The 25834-nt window shown below is 32.4% G+C and overlaps 1 protein-coding gene across 2 annotated transcripts in view; it reads right to left on the reverse strand.

Moving 5' to 3' along the window:
- Ypel (Yippee-like) overlaps nucleotides 1–25834 on the reverse strand; it is a 229224-nt gene that overhangs the window by 179310 nt on the left and 24080 nt on the right. The gene's annotated exons all lie outside the window — the stretch shown is intronic.

A 25834-nucleotide genomic window follows, 5' to 3' on the forward strand; every position in this document is an offset into this window, starting at 1 on the left:
GCAGTGAAAGCTCAAAAGAGGTTGTTACCGACGAAAACTTTTCAATTGACCTGTTATATGTATTAGATGTATTATAATAATCAACAAAAGTAATTACCCAACGCGCTTGAAATGTTTAGTGAGAGTGCATTAAATACAGATATACCGGTACATGTAGTGCGACTTGCTACGCTACTGATGATGATTAAGATTTCGTTTTGAAAATATATATTACTATATTTTCTCTATTATTAAATTAGGCTAGGATCAGTTTTTAAAGAAGTCGTGATATCAGCAGTAATGCTGAACCTGATTAGACAATTAGCATGATAATTTATTCTGTCAATATTAAACTACGGGCTTAATATATTAAATAAATAGCAGTGTGATAATGAGCCTTGTGCGTTTTATATAGCATATGTTATGTGAAGAAAATAGAGAGAATAATATATTCAAATCCATATTAGATTTAAATGGGGTGGTCCTCAAACACCACAAATATTTATGTTTTTTGTCAGTTCCTTTACAAAAGCTTCAGACATAAAAACACAGTTTGTTAAGATTAACAGACCATAACATGGTACGAATAAACTTACTAGCTATTTAATTTATCTCACATGAAGGATGCTATTTATATTATACTGTAATCTTACTTATATTATGCTATACTCCAACTTCATCTTAGCAAAGTCGAACTGTGGTTGAAAACGTGGCGTATCAAAGCAAATGAGAAAAAATCTCCCCATGTTATATTCACCCTTCGTAGAAAAACTTGTCCTTCAGTAAAATTGAATAATCATAAACTTTCGCATGCAGACAACGTTGACATGGAAAAAACATAAAGTGACAAAACGCAAACAGCTTGAGCTTAAACTAAACGAAATATATTGGATGATAAGGCGTAAATCTAAATTATCATTAAATAAACAATAAGGTTTTGCTGTATTAGTCAATACTTAGGCCCATTTGGTATTGAACTGTGGGGTACTACTAGCAAATTTAACATAACTATCCTCCAGATCCCTCCTTATTCTGGAACAATAAAGTGTTGCGAGTCATCGCCGGTACCATATTATGTTTCCAACAAACTGATTCAGCGCTATATCCCCTTAGAAACGAGTGTGATTCGAAGTACTCTGGAAGACTATTGATGCATCACAATGCCAAACAGTTAAATGTGCGCGAAGACAGTGTAGTGCGTAGGCTCAAACGCAAACTACCATACGAACTGATTAATAGGCACATAGAACGAAATTTAATAATCACTAGAATAAGTTAGAATAGTATCTAGAATAAGATTTAGATTATAAGTTGTACAGCAAATAACGTACTACAGCGATTATCTATATGTACGGATAGTTATATTATATAATCACATAGTATTGCCCACGGGCAGATTATTGAAGTTTTAAGAGATTAATAAAAAATATATATTTGAGCCTTAACAATACTGGTGTTAGGCTCCATTTGACGTTTGCAATTGGAATTGTGTGCATAATTTGACAGAAGCTCATAAACATGCTCGTGTAAATTAATGCAAAGTAATGGCCGAGAAATATAATCGCAGTACATCAAAAGCCGTGTATAACATCTACACAGATTACGAATCCTGGATTTATGCGTATGAGCCCCAACAAAATAACAACTTACTGGTTCTTCCAAGACGAGCTAAATCCCACAAATATGAATCGTGCGCTAGACACTTAAAAGTAAATACTCTTCCTGTTTATTCTCAATAACTGTACATGTGGCAATCATGTCTTTCACAAAACGTAGAATTTTGAATGGTAGAAACCTACTTGTTTACCAAAAATGCTTCGTGAAATATGAAAAAAGAAGCGACAACGAAAAATTACTCTTCATCATGCCAATTCAACGTTGATGCATTCAAAACCCATATTTTGGAGATACCTCATAGTGGAAAAAGGGAAATTTTCGCTAACCAATTGCTGTTTTTCATTGTCAGACTCAAAGTGTGACTAGCAACGCTCGTATATCTACTAATTGGGTAATAACTAATTAATAATTTTCTTTATTTTAATTTACTAGATGAATTACTAATTTCGTAGAGTAAAATAAAAAATTTGCCTCCATTATAATTTTTCCTTCAAGAGAACATAGCTAATAACAAGTGGGGCAAAAGTCCAGCTACTATTTTGATTGCGCGTCATCTTGGTTATATGACCGTTGTGTTGTGTAGACGTCCAAATTTTATTCTGGAGAAATACACGTCACAAGAACGAGCGGAAATAGTGACAATATTTATTGAAAATAATCGTTCCATTTTTGCCACTCAGCGGAAACTACGTCAAAAATATCCTAATGGACCAGTGCCTCACAAAACCACAATTTATCGTTTACATGAGAATTTTCGACAGTACGATACAACAGCAGACATGCCTCGTTCAGGAAGACACCGAATATCTTGTGATGCTGAAAATGTGGCTCTAGTGCACGATAGTTGCAGAGTCTCCAGAAACATCAATTCGGAGACGTGGTTCCCAGTTATACATTTTTGCACGCAGTTCAAGGCGTATTTTAAAAAATGATTTGAATATGTTCCACTACAAAATTCAATTAGTGTAAGAATTGCTACCGAGAAATCCTGATCAACGAGTTGAGTACAGTAATGCAATCCTAAGGCTGTCTGGTAAAATTGAATATTTTTCGTCTAAATTGATAACGAGCGATGAAGGCCATTTTCTTCTCAGTGGCCGTGCCAATAAACAGAACAGTCGGTTTTGGGGAACATAGAATCCTCAATTCATGAAACATCATTGCATCCATTAAAAACAACTGTATAGTGTGGTATTCATGCTGGAAACATCATTGGTCCCTATTTTTTTGAAAATGACCGAAGTGTTGCAGTTACTGTTACTACTGAACGGTACCAAGATATGATTCGAAATTTTCTTGTGCCTGAAATAGAAGAGCAAGGGCACGATAGGGTCACATCACACACATGTTGTCCAAATCTGATTTTTTAACATTAGCGTCAGTACTCCGAAATTCCAAAACATTTTTTTGTAGATTAGCTCCAAATAGCAAATAGCTCCCCCTGACTTCTAACTCCTCGCACACCTACAAAATTCTTGCATAAAAAATAATTTTCATTAAAAGAAGCTGCATAGCTGTATTTTGCTGATTTCCCAAATAATCGCTACAGTGATGGGATCCATAAATTAAACGATTATTGGATTAAGTGTATTGAAGCTGATGGAAATTATTCTAAAAAATAACGTTATTTTACTATAAACCGGTATAACTATAAATTCGTATTTTCATTTCCCTCTAATTTGAACAACCAATTATCAGAACTTATATAATATTAATCACGGTGCTATATAAATGATCTTTTTATGAAAGATCTCGTGTATAAAAACGTATGACCTGAAACATAATGTATGTGAACAAAGTATAATTAAGCGCTGGTAAATTAGGAATATTGATATAGCTTATATAAATTAACTATCATTAATATATGATGAAATTAAATTATTTTACATAATATAAATAATTACCATGCGATAAAACAAGTCAACAAAAACATCGAATTCATAAAGCACAATGGGTCTAATTAGTGGAAAAGGGTTTAAGAGGTTGAAACAGGTCGGCGAGCCGTAAATTGGCATATCAGCTAAATATGAATAATTTTGGGAGTATTTATTTTTCGTTCAAAATATAAAATATAAACACAAATATTAAAACAAATGTTAATCGCGCAATGGCAAAATCTTCAAATATATTGTCATCCAAAAATTGTATAAGATCAATTGAGTAAAATTTACCCGTAAAAGTTTCCGTAAGCAGATGGTGCTAAATAAAAATGCCAATGGCTGCAACATCATTACTCCCTTAATACAGAACTTATTAGATAAATATCAGCATAGCTGACAATCTGCCATACTTGTTTCGATTTACTGATTGTGACTTATTTCTTTACTGAATCTAATATCGAAGAGGTTGACATAATTTTGTGAAACCGTCACATAGTTTGAACATGAACCATTCTAATTTTTTTTTAAATTTGTCCAGCTGTGCAATCATTTTGTCTTAAATTGTATTTGTTTTTAATTGTGTCAGTATTCATCTAAAAAAAGTATTTAAAAAAATATACTTTTGTAACAACTTGGTAACAAAAACACTAGTTTATAAAAGCAAATAATGACCTATAGGGATATTTGCGATGATTAAGCTACTTATTGTAAACACTTACTTGAAACAATATGAATCAGATCATTTAGTGGTGCGCCTTTTATTATTGCCAATATTTTTTCATATTTAGCCTCAATCCATGCAGCTACAAACCACAAATCACACAGTTTATTAGCTATCACAATTGCTTATTTAGTTCACCTTCTACTGTTTTACGTTTACGTATACCAAGGGGCATTCTATATCGGCTTGACAGGATGTTTCTTTTTGTAGTAGTAATTACTACATCAAAACATTCAATTTCCGAATATGTTAGTATTCTTATAATGTACTGCTCTGTGGCCGGATTTACAAAAAGGCGTAAATCTGTCGACGTGTCGACAATAGGGATGATATCGTGATAAATGTTTATAGTCTCAGCATCCGTATCGATTACGTTCAGTGTTAACTAAGGGAATGCAAATATTTAATATTGGCTAGTTTCTACTGGAGCTCTCCATTATTTGGTCTGAATATATACGTACTTGGAAATTAAAAGATCATTTTGAAGGAATAGCCAATATATATTAATAGATCTTGCGTAAAAAAATTACAGATGTATTAATGATTGGTATTACTGATGTTAATTTCTGAAGCATAATACTGGAAAGAAAAATTCTCTCCATACCTCAAATTCTCACCATTTGATCGGTGAACTTTAAACTTACAACCAAAATGTCACCAATACGATAACCAATCCAGGTACTGATTTACCAGTCGAATTTTTGAGAGGTCTTTTTGCCACATCATAACAATTATTCAGAAGTTTCAAAATCACTTCAAAAACGATTCGAGAAAGCCGACAACTTCAAAATCTTCGTCAAAAAGAGCATATTGAGCTAACAAATATCACAAATCACAATACTACAAAATAATCACCGAAAAGATCATCTTCAAGTTGAAATTATCTAGAAATACGCCTGTATTGCTGTTATTCTGGAGAGGGGAGACAAATCAACACCTTTCAATTAAAGTCTCAGCCTTCTGATCTCATTATCCAAGATCGCTGAGAGAAATGCTCCATGTTTTCACTGAATCTGCGAAAATTACAAATATCCATCCAATATGAGCCGTCAATCCGTAAAACTGCCAGTTTAGCAGACAAGCTAAGCTATATTTTTCACAAGAATATGGCGGCAGTGTTCATGGACTTCACTAGTCCACTAGTAGACAATTATGGTATGATTTTCAAAGCATTAGTTTGGTACTCGCAATGATCTTGTAAACATATTCATACTTGGAAAACCAATTATTCCAAGTCAAAGTCGGCGATTCTTTTTCTATGAGATTCACCCAGTCTGTTTGATATCCACATATCTGATATTCCCAAAGTTGAAACAATAAAACCAGCATTTTATGAGAGTGGTGCTACCATCTTCAGTTCTCCAAGGTCCAAAAACATATCTCAAACTTCAAGCGTAGCTCCAAGCAAATTAATCCACAAAAAATCCAAGCGACAATCTTCCACCGTAAACCGTAATCTCATAATAAAACCGATTTACTGCTTGAAAAAGGTCCCATTCTGTGGCTACAAAAATGTATATACATTGGACCTCATTTCGTTCGCCCTCTAAAATGGGAAAATCATTTGCAGCAAGCCTCTGCAAAGGATTATAGTATATTACAGAGAACTGTTCGTTCTCTAGTATAAACCAAGTAAACCACCGCACCACCTCTGCTTGTATATACGGTACGGGCCGCTTTTTGTAGTAATTTGCAATTCCGCTTTCGTTCCCTCAAACTAAGATAAAAAAAAGTATTCCAAAATAACCAAATGAGGATGATTCCGAAGGTCACAAAGTATTTCAGACACAATTACATCCATTAAAAAAACAGAGGTGACATTGGCCTTTGAGGTCAGAAATACAATAATCGAAAAGCCCATAAAAATATTCCGGTTTGTTCAATTATTAGCTGAAGCACTTCACAGGCATCGGCTGTCCAGTCTCCAGAAGTTTGTAATAAACTGTCCGTTTTATGATTCCAAAAGAATGTATATATATATATATATATATATATATATATATATATATATATATATATATATATATATATATATATATATATATATATATATATAGCTCACGAAAATAATCTGTAAAAACTACGATATACATCAAATATACATTAACTTACAAATTAGAAATCGTTTATAAACAATCTGTGATATTATTTATTATAACACAAAACAAACACTTATAACATACTGAATAAACTGTTTATAATGAAAATTGTGATATATATTATAAAAGCATGACGAAAAGTAAACGGATTAATAAAGCATTTCTTTAAAAATAACTAGACGTGTCCTTGCCCGATAGGATTAAAGTACAACAGTTTGTTCCAACAATAATTATAACAGTAAAAATATCCAGCGAAGTAACGAGAACGAACCGGTAAACAAATAGGGCCCGACTAGCTACGAAACTAATTCGTTTTAATTAAATTGATTATCAGGTCCGAGTGCGAAATGATGATAACGACACTGAGTGATATTTTAATCCACCCTGGATGAAGAACAGCCAAATTAGAAAATTTTCATTTAGATCAATAATAACACCGTTCTCATAATAGTTTTTAGATGAATAAATAGGCAATAAAGAAAGGTAATTTTATTTAAATAAGACAGAAAAAAAACAGTTCATATGCTAGCAATATTTATTGGTGTCAACGAGAAGTATCCATATTAAACAACCTAATCTAACTCGCAAATTCCATGCTTTTAGTACTTCTCTATATAAAATAACAGTTTTTCATTTAGTGTTATTGAGTTATTCAGTGTACGCATACGCTAGTTCTGTAAATGTCGGTTTTGGTTTTAATGATTCAATAACCGTAATTTTAATATTAACGACAAAGAATGGCATGAACAACCAAAAAGATAATTAAGTGCAAGACTTATAGAACGAAAACTCAGCTTAAACTCTCAAAGAATGTTCACATATTTTACCTTGGATGGGGATAGATATAGTATAAACATCACGGTTTAGTTGGTATATAGACTTAAAAAAGTAAAAGAAATAAGAATTTTCTGTAGCGTATTATGATTGGCGATGAAAAGTTGATTTACTATGATAATCCCATGGGTAAGAAATCATGTGTTAGCCATCAACATCGACATTGAAGTGGAATATTCATGGTCATAAAGTCTTGCTGTCTACAAATGGTGGAATCAGCTAGATGTAATGTATTACGATATACTAAAACCGAATGAAATGGCTACCCCAGATATCTACTGATATCAATTGAACAAATTAAACGATGTATTGTTGCAAAAAGATCAACAATGGTGAGTAACATTGTGAAAGATATACTGTTGCAACTCGAATGAGAAGTTTTGCAATACCAGACTGCCAAATCGATGCTACATAGCTGCTTAGTTGGCACACAGTTTCGAAATGCTTAAGAAGTATTAAAATGGATCAATGATAGGACCGCTGCAAAACCAACATCGGCCTTTCGACATGGTACATTCATACTGCCAGAATAGCGCCAAAAGATTACCATTTTCTCTCAATAAACGTCACTTTAAAATGAAAAAAAATTCAGAACACATACAAGCACATATAGGATGAATCAATAATTTCCCTAATTTGAGTGCTCGATGTTTTTACATGAATGACGATATCGTAGCAAGAAAAGTACCGGAAGATACCAAGTGATAAAATTGCAGATCCTAGAATGACACTAACTCCCAATGGAACGCCCAAAAACACTGCAATTAACAAAATTAACTGTGTGAAAATAATTACCATTAATAATTTTATAAAGATTGGGAACTATATGAATAATACATATTTTTTAAACTTTTTACTGTGATGATATATTAAAAGTAGTTTAGTTTACATCGGTAATCCAGAATCTATTGAAGAATTAAAAGAATATTTTTACAGCGCTAAGTAGTTCAACAACCTAACCAGTAGTCTTAGGGTGGTGCACCAACAATTCTCTGGCATATTGCAATGTAACTTCAGTAAATGATTTCCTCCGTAAATAATGGTCCATTAATCAGATATGTTGGTTCACTGACAATAAAGTGCACTAAGACTCTTTTAAAGTATTTAACGCTAATACTTCGAATTATACTCGTTATGGGTTTTAAAGAGATATCACGTTAAACCACTTCATGAGAGGCGCAGTATGGAGCATCGACATTGACACTACGTTGAGACCGTTAAATGATGGATACTATATGAGATTTTCTATCAGTTGTTGGTCATACGGAACCTCATAGTTGGATTGCGTATGCTCAAATGGGTGTAATCAAAACTTCGGCTTCGACGGAGCTAGTAACTTTCCAACTAAGTGACTTTTGCGGTCGATTCATAAGGTTGCGGAAAAAGTAATTTCTGCCTTTCGTAGCAGATGAATTAATGATTCTTAATTCTTACTGAATGATTCAATAATTTTAATCCTTTTTTGTATATTTCAAAGTCAACTTTTTATTATCATGTTTTGATATTTTACACCAGCAAAGGGAAATGTAGTAAAAGCTCATCAAAAACTGGTTTGCTTCTTTTCGTTCTGGAAATTTCTATGTTAAAGCAGAACTTCGCGTTGAAAAGCTCTCGTTGACGCCGATCACGGTAGCAAGGTAAGTGGGGTTAAAAAGGAATCGTGTATCAAGCGAACCTAGCTAAACCATTAATTAACCAAAACAACTAGTTCAGTTGAGATAAATGTCCAAAATTGACCAATAAGGAAGACGCTGTTTTCCATAATAACAACGCTAGACCATATACATCTTTAGTTATTCGGCAAATATTGGGAATATTTTATGCATCCACTGTATAGTCCTAACACTATAGTTTATCGACATCTTATTAGTTAATTAGAGTTAATTTCCTTCATTATTATTTATTACTTATCACTAATAGTTTCCATAGGATAGGTTGATTTGACACTCAAAATGTCGGCAACATTAAGAGATATCTATCTATAGATAGCTCAGACATAAATGACTTATTATAAACATTTTGTAACTAATAAGACAAAATTTATCATATTTTTATCATTTTTATCATTATTTTTATGTTCATTATATATGTCAGTCGATTATGCTGTTGAGATCCCTTAAGATTTCTTGGTGTTTCCCATAGCGGATATTCTGTTATCTCAGTTGCCGTCAGATTTTCCAAGTATTCTTGAAGTCCTTAATTTCTTCTTTCGTCAGTAATTACAATTTCCTGATTGAATAAGTCACCAAATATTATTACATATGCCACTTATATATTTTCTATTACTTCTTCTATATTTAGATTGTCTTTAAATGGCAAATCTAGAAAATGTATTTTATCTACATTTTGTAATATTAGAGAAGTAATTTAAATAGTTAATTTAAATTTAAATGAAAATTTAAACAAAATGTCGCTTAATATTGCATATTTCAAAAATAAAGCCGTAATTCAAATACGATAAACAATTATTCCATAGTATTTATCTTTTAAAATTATTTGAAACATTAAAATAATGTTGACCTTGTATATAATATATTTTATACCCTGTATACAAGTTTGTAATAGAAAATTGTCTATGGGAAAAAGTAGAGAATAAATGAAGGCGTAGGATAATACTACAGACATAGAAAAAACGATAGCATAAATGATAGCTGTATGGACAAAAAAAAGCTGCCTAAAAAGCAGATAAACCTCGTACGAAAAAGTATACTATAGCCAAGAATATCAGACCCCTGAAAAAGAAGCTTTCGTCTTAAAGTGGATCGATAAATACCAACATTATTAGTAAACATAAAAAAAAGTTCATATTGATAAGATTACAATATATACGGAGAAATAATTTTCTACAACAGTTACTGAATGCGTATTGCGATTCCAAATACAATTTATAATCAAAGTTAATAAGAGTAAATTAAAATTGATTGATAATTGATAATAATAATCAAAATAATATTATTGATTAAGATTTAGAACGATACTGATAACATGTGATAAAAATGTAAATTATTGTATTTTTACCTCAAAAATGGAAGTGGTTATTCGATAAAAAATAAATTCTTAAAATCAAGTCAGAACAATGGAAAAAATTACAACTTGGACAACATCTTAAAAAAATAGTATATAAAATTTTTATAATAAAGATTTACAATTACAAAAAATCCTCAAAATTAATACACTCTCCTGGTATTATTATTACATTTTTCAGAATAAGATGTTGCGTAATACCCTTGCATCGAGATATAAAAATCGCTACAATCAAAGAATAGATCAAGACAGGCTACAAACGAAATATGAATACTGCATACAACTCAGGCATTTTGACCGATACCAAGACCAGATTGAGAACACGTCGTTCGCAGACTGACGAGCATGCCCAAGGAAATTGTGTAACAATGCACAAGTCACAAAATATAAATGCATTTAGTCTATTCAAAGAAGCAGTGAACATACGTCATCAGGATGTTTAATGTATTGTCTGACGCAATTTGTAAATTCGTTTTAGAATCAGACAATATTTTTCTTCTCATTTTATTCCAGTTAGAAAGAGACACAATGATGTCTAATACGTTCGAACATATAAACGAATGAGCCTGCAAAAATCGTTCGGTTGTCAAATGTCTGCAAAATTCTTCAAACTATTAGTTAAAACAAATACAGGTTTTAAAACGGCAACCGTTGTTTCAACGCTTTACTTGTGTTGATAAATTTCAAATTGCTGCTTATTATTACTCTGACTGAAAGTGCCGAAGCCAGACAGAACAGATTGCATTGCAAATCAATCAGTTATTTCGGAGAGGAATGAAGAGATAATGGAGGCCTCCTCTTGCCAGTAAAATTAGGGAGGTAAACATTTGTACTGTTAAATATTAAGTTGCAACCGTTTTTATTGAAAGTATTTTAGCGTGTTGCAGCTGCACTGAGTAGTATGGGCATGGTCATTGAAATATCTCAAAATATGAAAAATATAATCTCGGATTCACCGAAAAAAAAAACGCTTCTCATACGAAGCGAGTGACGGATCAAGATCAGCTTTGTGTTTAGCTCTATCAAAAATCAAATATATGAAATGTATAAAAACTTATTAACATTGAACAATTATTTCAGAGGAAACTGTCTGGAAAGTATCCATAGATAGCTTAGACCTGTGAGATATCATATTTGAGGCATGTACGAGGGTCACTATATATATTTCGGGAATTGGCAACACTGACACACACGGACGCTATTTGTTTATTTTATATTTAGTTGAAAGTTTCGTCTTGGCAAAAAAATGGAACTGAATTGTGAACATTTTCGTGCGATGATTTTTTACGATTTTCGACGTGGATTATCACAACAATAGTGCATCAATCAACTTAATTTGAATTTTGGCGATGACGCTCCATCAAAAACCACCGTGTATCGCTGGTTTAGTGAATTCAATCGTGGTCGTAGTTCGCTGTCCGACGAGTTTCGTGAAGGTCGTCCAAAATCGGCTGTTGTGTTAGAAAACATCGATGCTGTGTACGAAATGATTAAGCAAGGCCGTCATGTTACCTATTATGGGATTGAGGCATCCCTAAACATTAGTTCCACCACCATATATGCGATTTTACAATAACACTTAACTGTGCGAAAGTTATGTTCGCGTTGGATCCCACACAATTTGACAATCGCTCAAAAAAGGATCGTGTTGATTGGTGCAAAGAAATGTTTAAGAAATTCAATCGCGGTGCTTCGAAAGACGTTTATAAAATCGTGATAGGTGATGAATCATGTATATATTCGTATGAGTCCGAAAGAAAGCAGCAGTCGACTATATGGGTGCTCCAAGGTGAACCAAATCCAACAAAAGTTGTTCGCACACGAATCACTTCAAAGAAAATGGTGGCCTATTTCTTCGGGAAAACGGGTCATATTGCAACAGCGTCTCTAGAGGATCGTAGAACAATAAATTCTGATTGGTACACAACCATTTGTTTGTCAGAAGTCTTCGGTGAAATAAGGAAAACAAACAAGAGACGCCGGATTGTTCTTCTTCATGACAATGCGAGCTCTCACACATCGGCTCAAACATACTATTTAAGCACTCAAAACATCGAATTGATGAGTCTTCCGCCGTAAAGCCCCGATTTGGCACTTAATGACTTCTTTTTGTTCCCATCTGTGAAGAATAAACTGCGGGGTCAACAATTTTCATTGCCTGAAGAAGCTTTTGAAGCATTCAAAAATCATGTTTCGAAGATACCTCATTCGGAATGGAATAAATGCTTTGAAAACTGGTTTAAGCGTATGCAAAAGTTTATCGATCATCGTGGCGGGTGTTTTGAAAAACAATAAAAATATATTCGCAGCTTAACTTTTTTTTTCAATTCCAGAAATATAAATAGTGACCCTCGTAGAACATTCCTTCATCCATTATTTGGTAATATAGGATTTAAATGGTTTAAAGATAACCCACTAAAAACTCCATTGGAACTTCCAGACATTGCTTCTAAAAGAATATAATAAAATCAAGGAAGATTTATTATTTCAATGTGTGTATTTATATGAGACTTGGATATTGCAGAATGGGACATTGGGTCACTTATGGCAAGATGATGAAATCGTGAACAAATGTTAGATAGATTGGAAATCAACTTAGTTATTCACTTGAATTAAAATTTTCTGAATGTGAGATTATGATTAAATCCTGAAAATTTCCAAAAGGAAAGATTCAGATTCAGGAAAATTTAATATGATTCAGTGATTAATTTAAAGGTGTATCACAGAAGAAACAAAAAAAACAGTAATATCAAAATGACTTGTCAAGGAACCACACCATCGAAGGAAACAAAAACTAAACGTAAAAAGGTAAATATGCTCTCTAAAGAAAGTAAAATACATTACTTGGCCTCCAAGGGATACCACTACATAAAAAACACGACTATAACACTCCCTCACGGAGGGTGAGGAAGAGTTTAATGTAAATATAATAAAACAACTTTAACCAATAAACTATTGTGGCTATATAATTAACTGTAGTTTAAATTATTCGATAATATAAGCGTTAGATGTACTATAATGTTTATAAAATTTTTGTTTCATTATTTTATTTAGACTAGAATTTTGTTATGTCAAAGTCAAAATGAACTAAAACTCCGAGTTGATGCGGCAGCATTGCGACGTTTTGACGTCATAAATTTATATAACGTATGTTCACTGCTACTTTGGATAGACTATTAGAAGACATATTTATTACTTTAGGTTCCAGACTAGAACATGTCTGGTTGGTCTGAAATTTTGTAGGACAATTTTTGATTATATTTGTTTCTTTTCTATTTTTAGGTATAATATGAACCAAATTTGTTTTTTAACGTTACTTTTATATCATATACTGTAAAAAATGCTAATATGTAAATGCTAAGAAAAAACAAAAATGTTGTATTCCGGAATGTGAAGGTTTATTGTCCAACGGATCTTGCTTTAGTCCAAAATGTTTTTAAAACTAAACAATAATAAACTTAAGAAAATATTTTATATTCTCATACATAAGTACAGGAAGGAAATGTAGAAGCTATTCTTAATTGGAATTTAAATTTACTCTTACTTTTATGTGAGGTAAATAATCAAATCAAAAAACATCTCAAAAAATAATTCAAAATAAGTATTTTTTTTTTAAATGAATTAAATTGAGATATTTGAAAACTGACAATTATAACAGTGTTCCTCCAGAGAATCGAAAAAAAAAACAGACAAATAAGTACTTTCAACTGAAGTTGAAAGTTGCCTGAAGGCAGGTATAAGAAACAGATAGAAAACCAGAACAAAGTGGATAAATGGTAATAATAACTAAGTGTTGCTTGTTTGGTGGATGAGAAAATCACTAGAATTTAAATTGTCAATTTTAGACGAATTTTGATATTAAACTTTATTGAATTATTGAAATTGAAAAATGTTCATTAATGCTGATTAAAAAGGATATGATTTACATATATTATATATAATCTGTTGAATAAAAATTTCAGTTTAATCCCATTTAAAATTATATTATTGACAAAAAATTGTTTGAAATATCAAATAGTATTTATATTATCATTATTTATATATTATTATGAATAAAAAATACGAAAATAATATAAAATCTATAAGAAATACGAATAAAAATATTTTAATTTATTTTGTAGCGGTCATGATATTTTAACAATATAAAAAGTTCCTCAACATATCCTTACTTCGCCCCATAGCTGACAGAGAAAACCTTACCTCTAGTCACACCGCTATAACACTTACTTTACTTTTAAACTAAAAAGGCATCGCAAGCAAACACTAAATCTCAATAGACAACAGAATCAACGATCCCACTGAGATCTTCTCGAGGAAGACAACAAGCTGTGGGTCCCAAGAAGTTAGGCTTCGCCATTCCAATGTCCCCTCAAATCAACAGGCACGTACAAGCATGCATAAACAGAGTTTTAATTGGTCATTACAACTTCACTCACTCTCACTACTGAAAAGTCTATCTCACCTCCTGTCAACACTCTTCCCCCTCCCAATAGAATACTAATAAATCTAATATAACGTGTCGTGATAAAGTTCAATTAATAAAAGTGTAGGCCTATAAATTAATTTTAAAATATTTACAATAGATGGTGATAACTCTTTCTTAAATCCTATTGGATACATTTATAACCATCTTAATATTGAAGCTTCACTGACAGAGTGTTCCGAACAGGGAAACAATACTATGAGCTGTTAAAACCTAACAAAACCATCAATGGGGGTCGCTATCGACTAAAATTGATACTGAGCTGAGCACTGCGCGAAAAATGCGCCCGAATAAGAGCAGAGACACAACAACATGACAACGCTTAATCACATATTGGTAAACTGGTTAAAACATACCTGGAAACCTTAAAATGGGAAGTGCGATTCCACCACCGTATTATCCAGACCTTGCATCTTGTGATTACTACTTGTTCCAAGGTCATTGTGCTGTCTGAACAGCGCTCCACTTCTAATGAAGATATAAAAAATGGTTCGATTCGTGGATAGTCTCTAAAGATCCATTCTTACTACGAAGATACAACGTTATATATCTATAAATAAATCGTCTAAAAAAGTTGATAATAATTGTAAAATAAAAATTATAAGTACTACAGATACAACAAAATGTTTACTGATTAATTAATTCTAAGAAAACAATGAATATTCGAATTATCACCAATATCACCAAATTTCATCTGTTTTACTTGATCTTAGAAATTATACCACTTCCATTTCACTAGGTACATTTTTAAAAATCTCGGCCTTCTTTCTAACTCTTACATTGATTAATGTTGAAAATCCATATCCGCGCATATAATGTTTAGAAACTTGTAATAATATTTTTAAAGCTCTTTGGCTATTATTGAATGAATTATAGCTATCTTTTGATTCCTTTAATACATCTTTTATTAGATATCTTAGTACAGTTTTAATTACAAATTAATTTATTACTATTATATAATATTTTGAAATTAAATTTCAATTATTAGAAAGTGAAATTAAATATTCCTCCTTTTTTTAAAGTTAATTCATATACTGACGTGTTCGTTATCACAAGTGGATTACGAACAATCTTTTATATCTTAATATAGGAATTCTCCTCCTGCGCCGCCTATTCTTCCGTTTTTATTCTTAAGTTTTTTTTTAATCCGTCCAATTTATATGTTGATTTTAATACAACTTCTTTCGGTCCTTGCATACCTAAATTTATACAGTTAAAAATTTTAAAATATTTATAAGTATGCTAGTTTAACACACCATATTTTATCTTTGAGCAAATAAATATATAAATATAGCTTTTTCTTATGCAAAAAATATTTTCTTACTTTTTGATACACTGTATTTTAACAAATTGTTTTAGCATTATTTTAATTTCTGATGGCAAATGTTGAAATGAGAGCTTCCGAATATAAAAATCAATTGGATAACTAAAACATTTTACATTTTATGTGCCACAAATATTTTTATATGTCCAGTCAAATCTGAAACATATCTGTAAATGTCAACACATATATTTAATAAAATTTTAATATTTTATAAATACGAATTAATTTCAATGAAAAAACATTGTAGAATCAGATAACTCACCATATAACAATTAGATAATTAAAGATAATATCTATGGTTCGTTTATTTATGTAAATCTTTTGAAGATTGAAAACTTTTTGAGGTATTTTCTTTAGTTTGTAATTCTACAAATATCAATATCTGTAAATTCAATCATTACTTTCATCATTTTGCTACAAGTTGGTGGTATAATTTATTAAGAAGTTTTAATTTAATAGAAATTAATTAGGCTATATCCCATGATATTTTCCGGGTAGACCAATGTTTCTTAAGAACGTTTATTCCTTTGAATTTGCCAGATAATAGTTTCCATTAATATTTTGTGCAAGAAAAATATAGTGAGTGAGCAGGTGATATTGCAGTTTTCTCTGAAACTGTTTGATAATTTAAAATTACACACAAGGGTTATTATTTATATTTTAAAATACATTATATATATTGAGTTTATTTATGTTATAATATATAAGTTATACACGGTTTTTTGATGCTTAGCGATTGTATTTCTTTGCACCAATTCTCACGAGCATGTTTTTACGCTTTCGCCAAATTATTACTAAATTTTCAGGTCACTGTAAACACAAGTTGTGTCCAAATGACAAATCGTTCTGAAAAAGGTTGTATAGCAACCCTCTTACCAGACAATCGTGAACAACTCTATTATTTTCCATTACAAATGTAAAACCAAATTTGTTAAAATCGTCATTATATTTCTCATGACAAATTTACTTTCTTGAAGAAGAAAACATCTTAACTTATGCACAGCTCATCAGCTTCACAGCTAATAGCATTGCTAAGCTTTGTTCTTTTTAACCAATTATCAATTTTAGAATGTCCTTTAAAAACACTAAAACAGATGAACAAATACAGTTTTAAAACACAGAACTGCTTAATAAATATATATATATATATATATATATATATATATATATATATATATATATATATATATATATATATAAGCTATCAGACATGTAAGTTTAAAACAAAAACTTATTGAAAAGTCGCCGGCCTAACACATAGATGGCGCTACTAAAATTAACTCTATATGTTTTTAGTTAGCCCTATCCCTCAGAAGATGCGTGTATAAATTTGACAGCTGTCGGATCATTAGTTTGTAAATTATAGCATTTTGAATGAAGCTTTTGTTTGTGTGAAAAAAATGGATAAAAAGGAATTTCGCGTGTTGATAAAATATTGCTTTTTGAAGTCAAAAAATATAGTTGAAGCAAAAACTTGGCTTGATGCCGAGTTTCCGGACACTGCCCCAGGAAAATCAATCATTAAGGATTGGTATGCTAAGTTTAGACGTGGTGAAATGAGCACCGAAGACGATGAACGCAGTGGACACCCAAAAGAGGTTGTCATCGACCAAAATATTTAAAAAAAAACGTAAATTGAAACTGAATGAAATAGAAGATACTCTAAAGATATGAACTGAACGTGTACATGATATCATTCATGAATATATTGGGTATCAGAAAGCTCTGTGCAAAGTGGGTGTCGCGAGAGCTCACTTTTGACCAAAAACAACGACGAGTTGATGATTCGGAGCAGTGTTTGAATGTGATTAAGCGTAATAAACCCGAATTTTTGCGTCGATATGTGACAATGGATGAAACATGGCTCCATCATTTCACTCCGAAATCCAATCGATAGTCATCCGAATGGACTGCACACGATGAACCCGCCATAAAGCGTGAAAAATGCAACAGTTGTCTGGCAAGGTTATGGCGTCTGTATTTTGGGATGCGCATGGAATAATTTTCATCGACTACTTTGAAAAAGGAAGGACCATCAACAGCGACTATTACATAGCGTCAGTTTGAAGGACGAAATCGCCAAAAAACGGCCGCATTTGAAGAAAAAGAAAGTGTTGCTTCACCAAGACAATGCACCGTGTCACAAGTTACTGAAAACGATGGCCAAAATCCATTGGGCTTCGAAGTGTATCTTCATCCACTGTATTCTCCAGATCTAGCCCCAAACGACTATTTCCTGTTCTCAAATTTCAAAAGAATGCTCGCTGCGAAGAAATTTTCGTCATATGAAGAGGTGATCGCCGAAACTGAGGCCTATTTTAAAGCAAAGGACAAATCGTACTACAAAAATGGTATCGAAAAGTTGGAGGGTCGTTATAATCAGTGTACCACCCTTGAAGGGAATTATGTTGAATAAAAAAAAATAATTTTGCCAAAAAAATGTGTTTTATTATGGTAGGCCGGGGACTTGACCTGTTACATACTATATATAATCTAGTTTACTGTTATTTAGTATTTTTTAGGTTTCAGATCGCATTATTTTTTCTTTTTATGGTAAAGGTAATGGTTCCGTGTAGCCTCGCCGAAATATTAAATATATAAATTTTTGTAAATTGTATTTGTAAATGAGATTAAGTATTTTTTTATCTGTATTTGTATACGAGATTTTTGTATCTGTCATAGATACAAATAAGGGTAATTCAAACAAATTCAGTGATTTCTCCATAAAACTTTTCTTAAAGTTGTTAATACTTGAAACCCACTTTTCGTCCTAATAATAAAAATTCCTCGATAAAATTATACATATTTTTAAAGAACAATTGGTAATATTATTGGGTGATACTGAAACGTTTAATAGTTAAAGTAACAGAATGGTCCTCCTACCACTGCGATAGTCGCGGATTCAAATGCCAGAAGGCATGGATGTACTTTTTGTTTATGATTATAATTGTAAATGTCTCAAGGTAGTCTTAGAATAAATGTCTCTAAAACTGGGCAAGAAACGAATAACCATATATACCAGTAACTAGAATGAGTAAGGCCAGGCGTGTCCTGAAATGGTCTCCAAGTTGATTGACTATTGACCAATTAATTATTGTTGGAAGGTTTTCCGCCGAGGACTGTATTCAAAGCTCATGTCAAGTCCCATGTTCATCCATGTTTAAAAACAATTATATTATTTTAGTTACATTAATTGTAACATATGATTCTTGTAAATGTGATAATAAGATTATTTACCTGATAAAATATCGCAATAGATTCTGATAATTGTAATTAATAATATATTGATGTAAAATAAGTAACAAATAAAAGGTAGCTTATGGAAACAAACAAACGGAAGCTACAATCAATGTATTGTTATTAATATTCTTAGTAAAAATAGACAAACAGGGAGAAATTATTATATCATGCATTATGCTTCAACTAGCAGAAATGACAAAAATTCCCACTATGAAGTAAAACAGGACTCAGATTAACAGCAAATCAAGTTATAACAGTAGCAATTGATTTAGGTAGGTATAGAATTATATTAGTTGCAAATATGAACGTACTAAACCACTTAGGAGAAGAAGTTTATAATTGCTGCCGACTTCAATGTTAAAAATAGGGGGACGGGGATCTAGAATAACAACAGTTAAAGGTAATGTGTCGCAGAAACTAGCTGCAGGACTAGAATGTAACTACATATTAACAGGAAAGACAACTCACAGGCAGATTGATCCAAATAAAACACTAGTAGATTTTTTTTCGTAGCCAGAAAGATATCTAGAACTATTGACCTAAGCTCAGATCATCACTTCCCAGTAGTTATGCCTCTAAGTGAAAACGCTATAAAAAATAACAAAATCCAACACTAACAAATATGCTAACTGGGAAAGACTAACGAAAAAAAAACTCGGCAATTGAATTAAGCTGTAATTGCTTCACCTTAATTGGTACAACTGAACAATTAAACTTAGAAACAGAAAAATTTATTGTGGACATTTAACAGGCTGCTTGGAATAATACCCCTGAAATTTAGAAGAAAACTAAAATAATTAATTATCTAAACAAAATGAAGCAAATGGTAGCTGAAAAACGAAAACTACGCAAAATGACAACAAAACAGAACACATGAAAATAAAATAAAGTTAAACAATGCAACACAAAATTTAAAATAAGAAATATTGGATATTAAAAATGAATCCATAAATAACTATCTGCGAGATCTAACAGAGGGCAAGGCCTATAAGAGAACTAGGGGAAAATTGGGCATGCACCAATCAAAACAAAGTTCACGCATTCGCCGATTATTTAGAACAAATCTTTATGAATGAAACTGAGCTTGAAAATAATGTACCGATCTGTGAATGCAAAAATCTTCAAACCGATTAAATTTGTTACACCAAAATATATCTCCAAAGTTATAAGAAGTGACATTAATCCAAAGAAAGCACCAAGCTATGGCTTAATAACCGGACAAGTGATGGAAATCTACCAAAAAAAAGAAATGGGTATTTCTAGACAAATAGCTAGTTTTAAGTCACTGTAGAGACAAAGACTAAGTTAGTCGGCAAGGACTAGTAATAATATATATTAGTAATAATATAATATATTAACATAAATGAAACTGTTTAAACACAGCCGTCACCCCTCAAACCAAACATAAACCCGACTTTTCAGAACAATCAGCATCATATCAGTCGCAGGACATAATAAATACATTATCATTGAATAATATTTTGCTCCTTTGTTTTGTATTTACATTCACTAGGCGTTTCAACTTAATTTGTCGTTATTTAGTTTCCCGTCAAAAACCGCATAATTCGAGTTTCTGGATGTTTAATCAGGCGACTGACTGCAGGTAGAGGACGTTCGCCGAGCAGGAACGGCGAGACGGTCAACGCTCTGAGCAGGAACTATTCCGCAAACCTTTATCAAATATTAGTGGCGGTCGGCACACTGACAGAAACAAAAACAATTTTCGTAGACGTCGTGCCGTCGACGTCTGTCTGCTGTCTGGTCATTCCCATTCATGAGACTGCATTTTCTCGCATTCACTAGGTGCATAACTTTTTTCGGGTTATAGTATATGAAAATCGCACTAAATAATTCCGTTGAAATGAGTCAAATAATGTAAGAGTATTACTTTCAAGAATGTTGAAACTCAAGGAAACATTTTATTACTTCTATCAAGGAGTTTTTGTTTGTGCAGATTGGTGAATTTAAATATGATTATGTTTTCATTTTATAATGTTGATGAAAAAATAACAAAAGGAGACAAGTTGAACTAATATGCATCTCACATGCCTATAGCACATTTTGAAAAGAATAATAACTTCAGTCTTCATTTGGTTTTATTTGTTCATTCAGGCTGAAAATCGTTATTCGAAGTTAAACAAAATTGAATTGCACGGTTCAAGAGTTCGGTTAACTATTATTAAATATATTTTCGAATCATTGTTTTACAAAAAAATAATAAGCAACACAGAGTGCAATAACCCAGAAAAAATCAAGCTTTCTAGCAATATAACAGGTCAATTGAAAAGTCCCCGGCCTACCATAGTCAAACACATTTTTTTTGGCAAAATTATTTTCTTTTATTCAACATAATTCCCTTCAAAGGTGATACACGGATAATAGCGACCCTTTAAATTTTCGATACCATTTTTGTAGTACGATTTGTCCTTTTCTGAGAACAGGAAATAGTGGCTGGGGGCCAGATCTAAAATACGGTGGATGAGGAAGCAACTCGAAACCCAATTCATTGATTTTTGCCATCGTTTTCACTGACTTGTGACACGGTGCATTGTCTTGGTGAAGCTGCGCTTTCTTTTTCTTCAAATGCGGCCGTTTTTCGGCGATTTCGTCCTTCAAACGGTCCGATAACGCTATGTAACAGACGCTGTTGATGTCCTTCCTTTTTCAAGGCAGTCAATGAAAATTAAACCATGCGCATCCCAAAATATAGATGCCATAACCTTGCCAGCCGACTGTTGCGTTTCCCCACTTTCAACCACGTTTTGGAACGTGTTCATCGTGTGCAGTCCACTCGGTTGTCTGCCGATTGGACTTCGGAATGAAATGATGAAGCCATGTTTCATCCATTGTCACATATCCACGCAAAAATTCGAGTTTATTACGTCTGATCATCTTTAAACACTACTCCGAATTATCAACTCGCCTTTGTTTTTGGTCAAAAGTGAGCTCGCGTGACACCCACTTTGCACAGAGCTCATACTTTCTCATACCCAAATATTCGTGAATGATTTGATGTACACGTTCAGTTGATATCTTTAGAGTGTCTGATATTTCATTCAATTTCAATTTATGGTAATTCAAAATCATTTTGTGGATTTTTTAAATGCTTTCATTAGTGACAACCTCTTTTGAGCGTCCACTGCGTTCACAGTCTTCGGTGCTCATTTCACCACGTCTAAACTTAGCATACCAATCCTTGATGGTTGATTTTCCTGGGGCAGTGTCTGGAAAGTCGGCATCAAGTCAAGTTTTTGCTTTAAGTGTATTTTTTTTCGTTCAAAAAGCAATATTTTATCAATATGCGAAATTCCTTTTTATTTATTTTTTCACAACAAATATACGCATCCTTTGAGGATTAGAGCTAACTAAAAAACATATGGATTTAATTTTAGTAGCGGCATCTATATGTCAGACCGGGAACTTTTCAATTGACCTCTTATATTAGATATCGGAAAAAGTTATGTCGGGTTTTCCTAACAGATAAATTCCAAGTCGCATATCTCTAATGATACTTGCTAATACTTGTATAAAATATATAATATTTATTTAATGAAGTTATGTTACAGCACGTTTAAAAGATCACGACAGTCCGTAAAACATTTTAGATATAATAGTAGCATCATCCCTTTACTCAGACAAAAGGTATTGCACATCGTAAATGGAGATTTCACAAAATAATTTTCAACATAGGAGGATTGACATGACATCTCAAGATCTACAGAACCAATATAGTTGAAATTTTGTGTGAGCTTTCTCTATACATTCTTCTATTATATCAAAGTAAGTGTAACAGAATTTGGATTTTTATTATTAAAAAAAATCGGAATCTCGTTTTGCAGCAGTTTTGGCGAAAATTGTTTTTACCTTTTTTACTTTTATTCAGTTCATCCTCATCGATTCTCGCAGAACAGTGGGTGACAAAATCCATGAAATTCCGCGACATCGCTAGGGAACAAAATATTGGCAATAAGGCAATATTGGGCCATAGACATAAGAGTGGATATCAACAAGATCTTGGGTTTTACAGTGAAACATTTTATCGAGTCATGTTTGAAACGAATGATTACGGGCGATAAAAAGTGGATCACGAATGACAATATGTAAAAAAGATCATGGACGAAGTTCAGAGACATCTGACATACGATTGCAAAGCCCACATTGGTGTGATTATCAAATGTCGATCGGACTTAGTTAGACCATTATTTTGACTCTCTACTATCAGCAATTAACGGCAAAACTTTTTTAATGGCTTCAGATGAAGTTTGTAAAAATAATTTCTTATTATGACTTATTATGACGATATTGATCACACTAACATATAATTTTAGTCTCCGATTTTTCAGATCGCACTCTGTGTCACTTTTGAAGCTCATCATTGCGTCTTATGAGCACACGAATATACTTTTTTATATTGGGAGAAAAAATCTAAAAATCAAGATCATGAGTTATGAGTTCACTGGCCAAACTCATATATATCATGAAAAAAAAAGATAGTTTTAGTTGCTTAATTATACATATATTGGTTTTATGTTCAGTGTACTCACAAAAAATTAAAATAACCCTTCTTGTATATCGATTTGTAAACCGGTGTAGACAGACATATATAAACAATTCAAAAGAACGTTTATACTGAAGACGATCCGGGAGAATCGCATCTGCCTTCTTTAGGTCGTCTTATAAATAAAACAAATGATACAATTAAGACTGTAGGATGAATTAGTGCTCTAAATATCATAAATACATTTTATTATTATATATAATCTCTCTAAACTTCAATACACCTGTTCTAACGTTGATATACAAAACGGGAAATCCATACCACGGCTGCTATTCTTTTGATAAATGTAAGTGTAACTAGTCAGAGGTGCAAAAGACTGCTGCTTCAAATAACTTAATTGTTAATAAAACGTGTACCAGTTAAAACAATAAAAAAATTCATGGATACACCGAAATGCTGCTTGAAAGAGAAATTCAGAAATGAAAAGGAACATTTTTCACAAAGAAATTAAGGAAATGATAGCTGAAAAACTACTGGAAAGATAACTAGTCACTCTGGAAAGCCTCTCTGGATATTTGCAGAATCCACATAAGAACCTTGATACAAATTGGACATGCAACAACCAAAAAAAAACTGAAATGTTGTCCGAATATCTAGACTAAGCATTTAAAGCAAATGAAAGCAAAGCTGAACATAGTTTACCAATCAATGAGTGAGAAAATTGACCCGTTGAATCACACTAGAAGAAGCCCAAAGTCATAAAACCTAACATCAACCTCAAAAAAGCGCCGGACTATGTTCATAACCGAACAAGTGTTGCACTATATACTAACAAAGGGAATTATATCAATTGTTAATACAGCATTCCGACCAAAACATATCCCATATGACTGGAAGATAGTTGAAAGTGAAGTAAAATTATATTTCATTGCTATCGACAATAGTTAAGGTATTTAAAAACTTCTATGGTCACAATAACTTAATAACTGCACATCATTTTGCTTATAATCACATATATGATTGAAAAAGGCCTATGAAGGAAAAAGATCTGTTCAACTATATTTTTCGGACTGACCCAAGCGTATTTACTCCATGAGCTCCAGAAAATGTACTGAAGTCGTACTCTCTTACGATTAAGCCAGAATGTTAGGTTCAAATAAGAGGGAGGTCCCTCTAACAATAAGAGAAATTAAGCTGGTGTACCGTAAGCAATTTTATTACGACCGATATTTTATTTACTTTCGACCACATGTACCACAAGTGGAATATCACTATGTTAAAAGTTAAGGACAATTTAACTTTAAGTTGGTAAGCAATAATTTTACCATATTATATAGCAACAACGCTAACACTATATACCTATCTTAGGATGAATCTTGCTGAAAAACTGGAATGAACACATCAATATTAAAAAATAATTGTTTTAAAACAGAATCACAATAAAACACCGATACTTTTGGTTTCCGACTGTTATTCGGGTAGCCAAAATTCGCACAGATACACTCTCATTAAATACCGAGTGTTGAATTACTTAGTATAATTCACTGAATAATTTTCGGAGCGCTGGTTCAAGTCAATAAATAAGAACGACTTAAAGACGTCAGTGATTCACGAAACTGACGTTAATTAGTTCCTGAGTATTCTTTATCTTCCTTTAAAAAAAGTAAACTGTTTCTTAATTACTTATATTATACTTATGTATACATTTACAATACAATACTGTAAAATACCCGAACTATCTTCGGATCAATCTTATTTTATAAACTTAACTTGAATAATAACTAATCGTGAATGTCTGCAGACATTCTTTTTTTCTTTTACCAGATTGACCAGCTGGAACGAAATGGTCTTTTGCTGATGTCGCTTCGGATTCGAGATAGAGATTTTTGCAGGCGACAGAGACCTCGGGGTACGACTGGGATCGTAATTGGTTTAACTACATGGGTTTGTGGATGGGTAGGGATTAGGCACCAAGGTAGAACCTTACACTGAACATGTTCGTGAAACTTTTACACGAACTGGATGCCTGACTCGAGGTCAGTGTTTACATTCCTCATAAACCATGAGGCATTGAGTAATGCGCGGACTTTTTAAGACTGAAATACTTGGAGTATTGCAAATTCTTTCAAGGACGT

This window comes from Rhynchophorus ferrugineus, unplaced genomic scaffold (genome assembly GCF_030347505.1).
Source record: "Rhynchophorus ferrugineus isolate W39M unplaced genomic scaffold, kcgeb_rfMv2 rfM1, whole genome shotgun sequence".
Lineage (NCBI taxonomy): Eukaryota > Metazoa > Arthropoda > Insecta > Coleoptera > Curculionidae > Rhynchophorus > Rhynchophorus ferrugineus.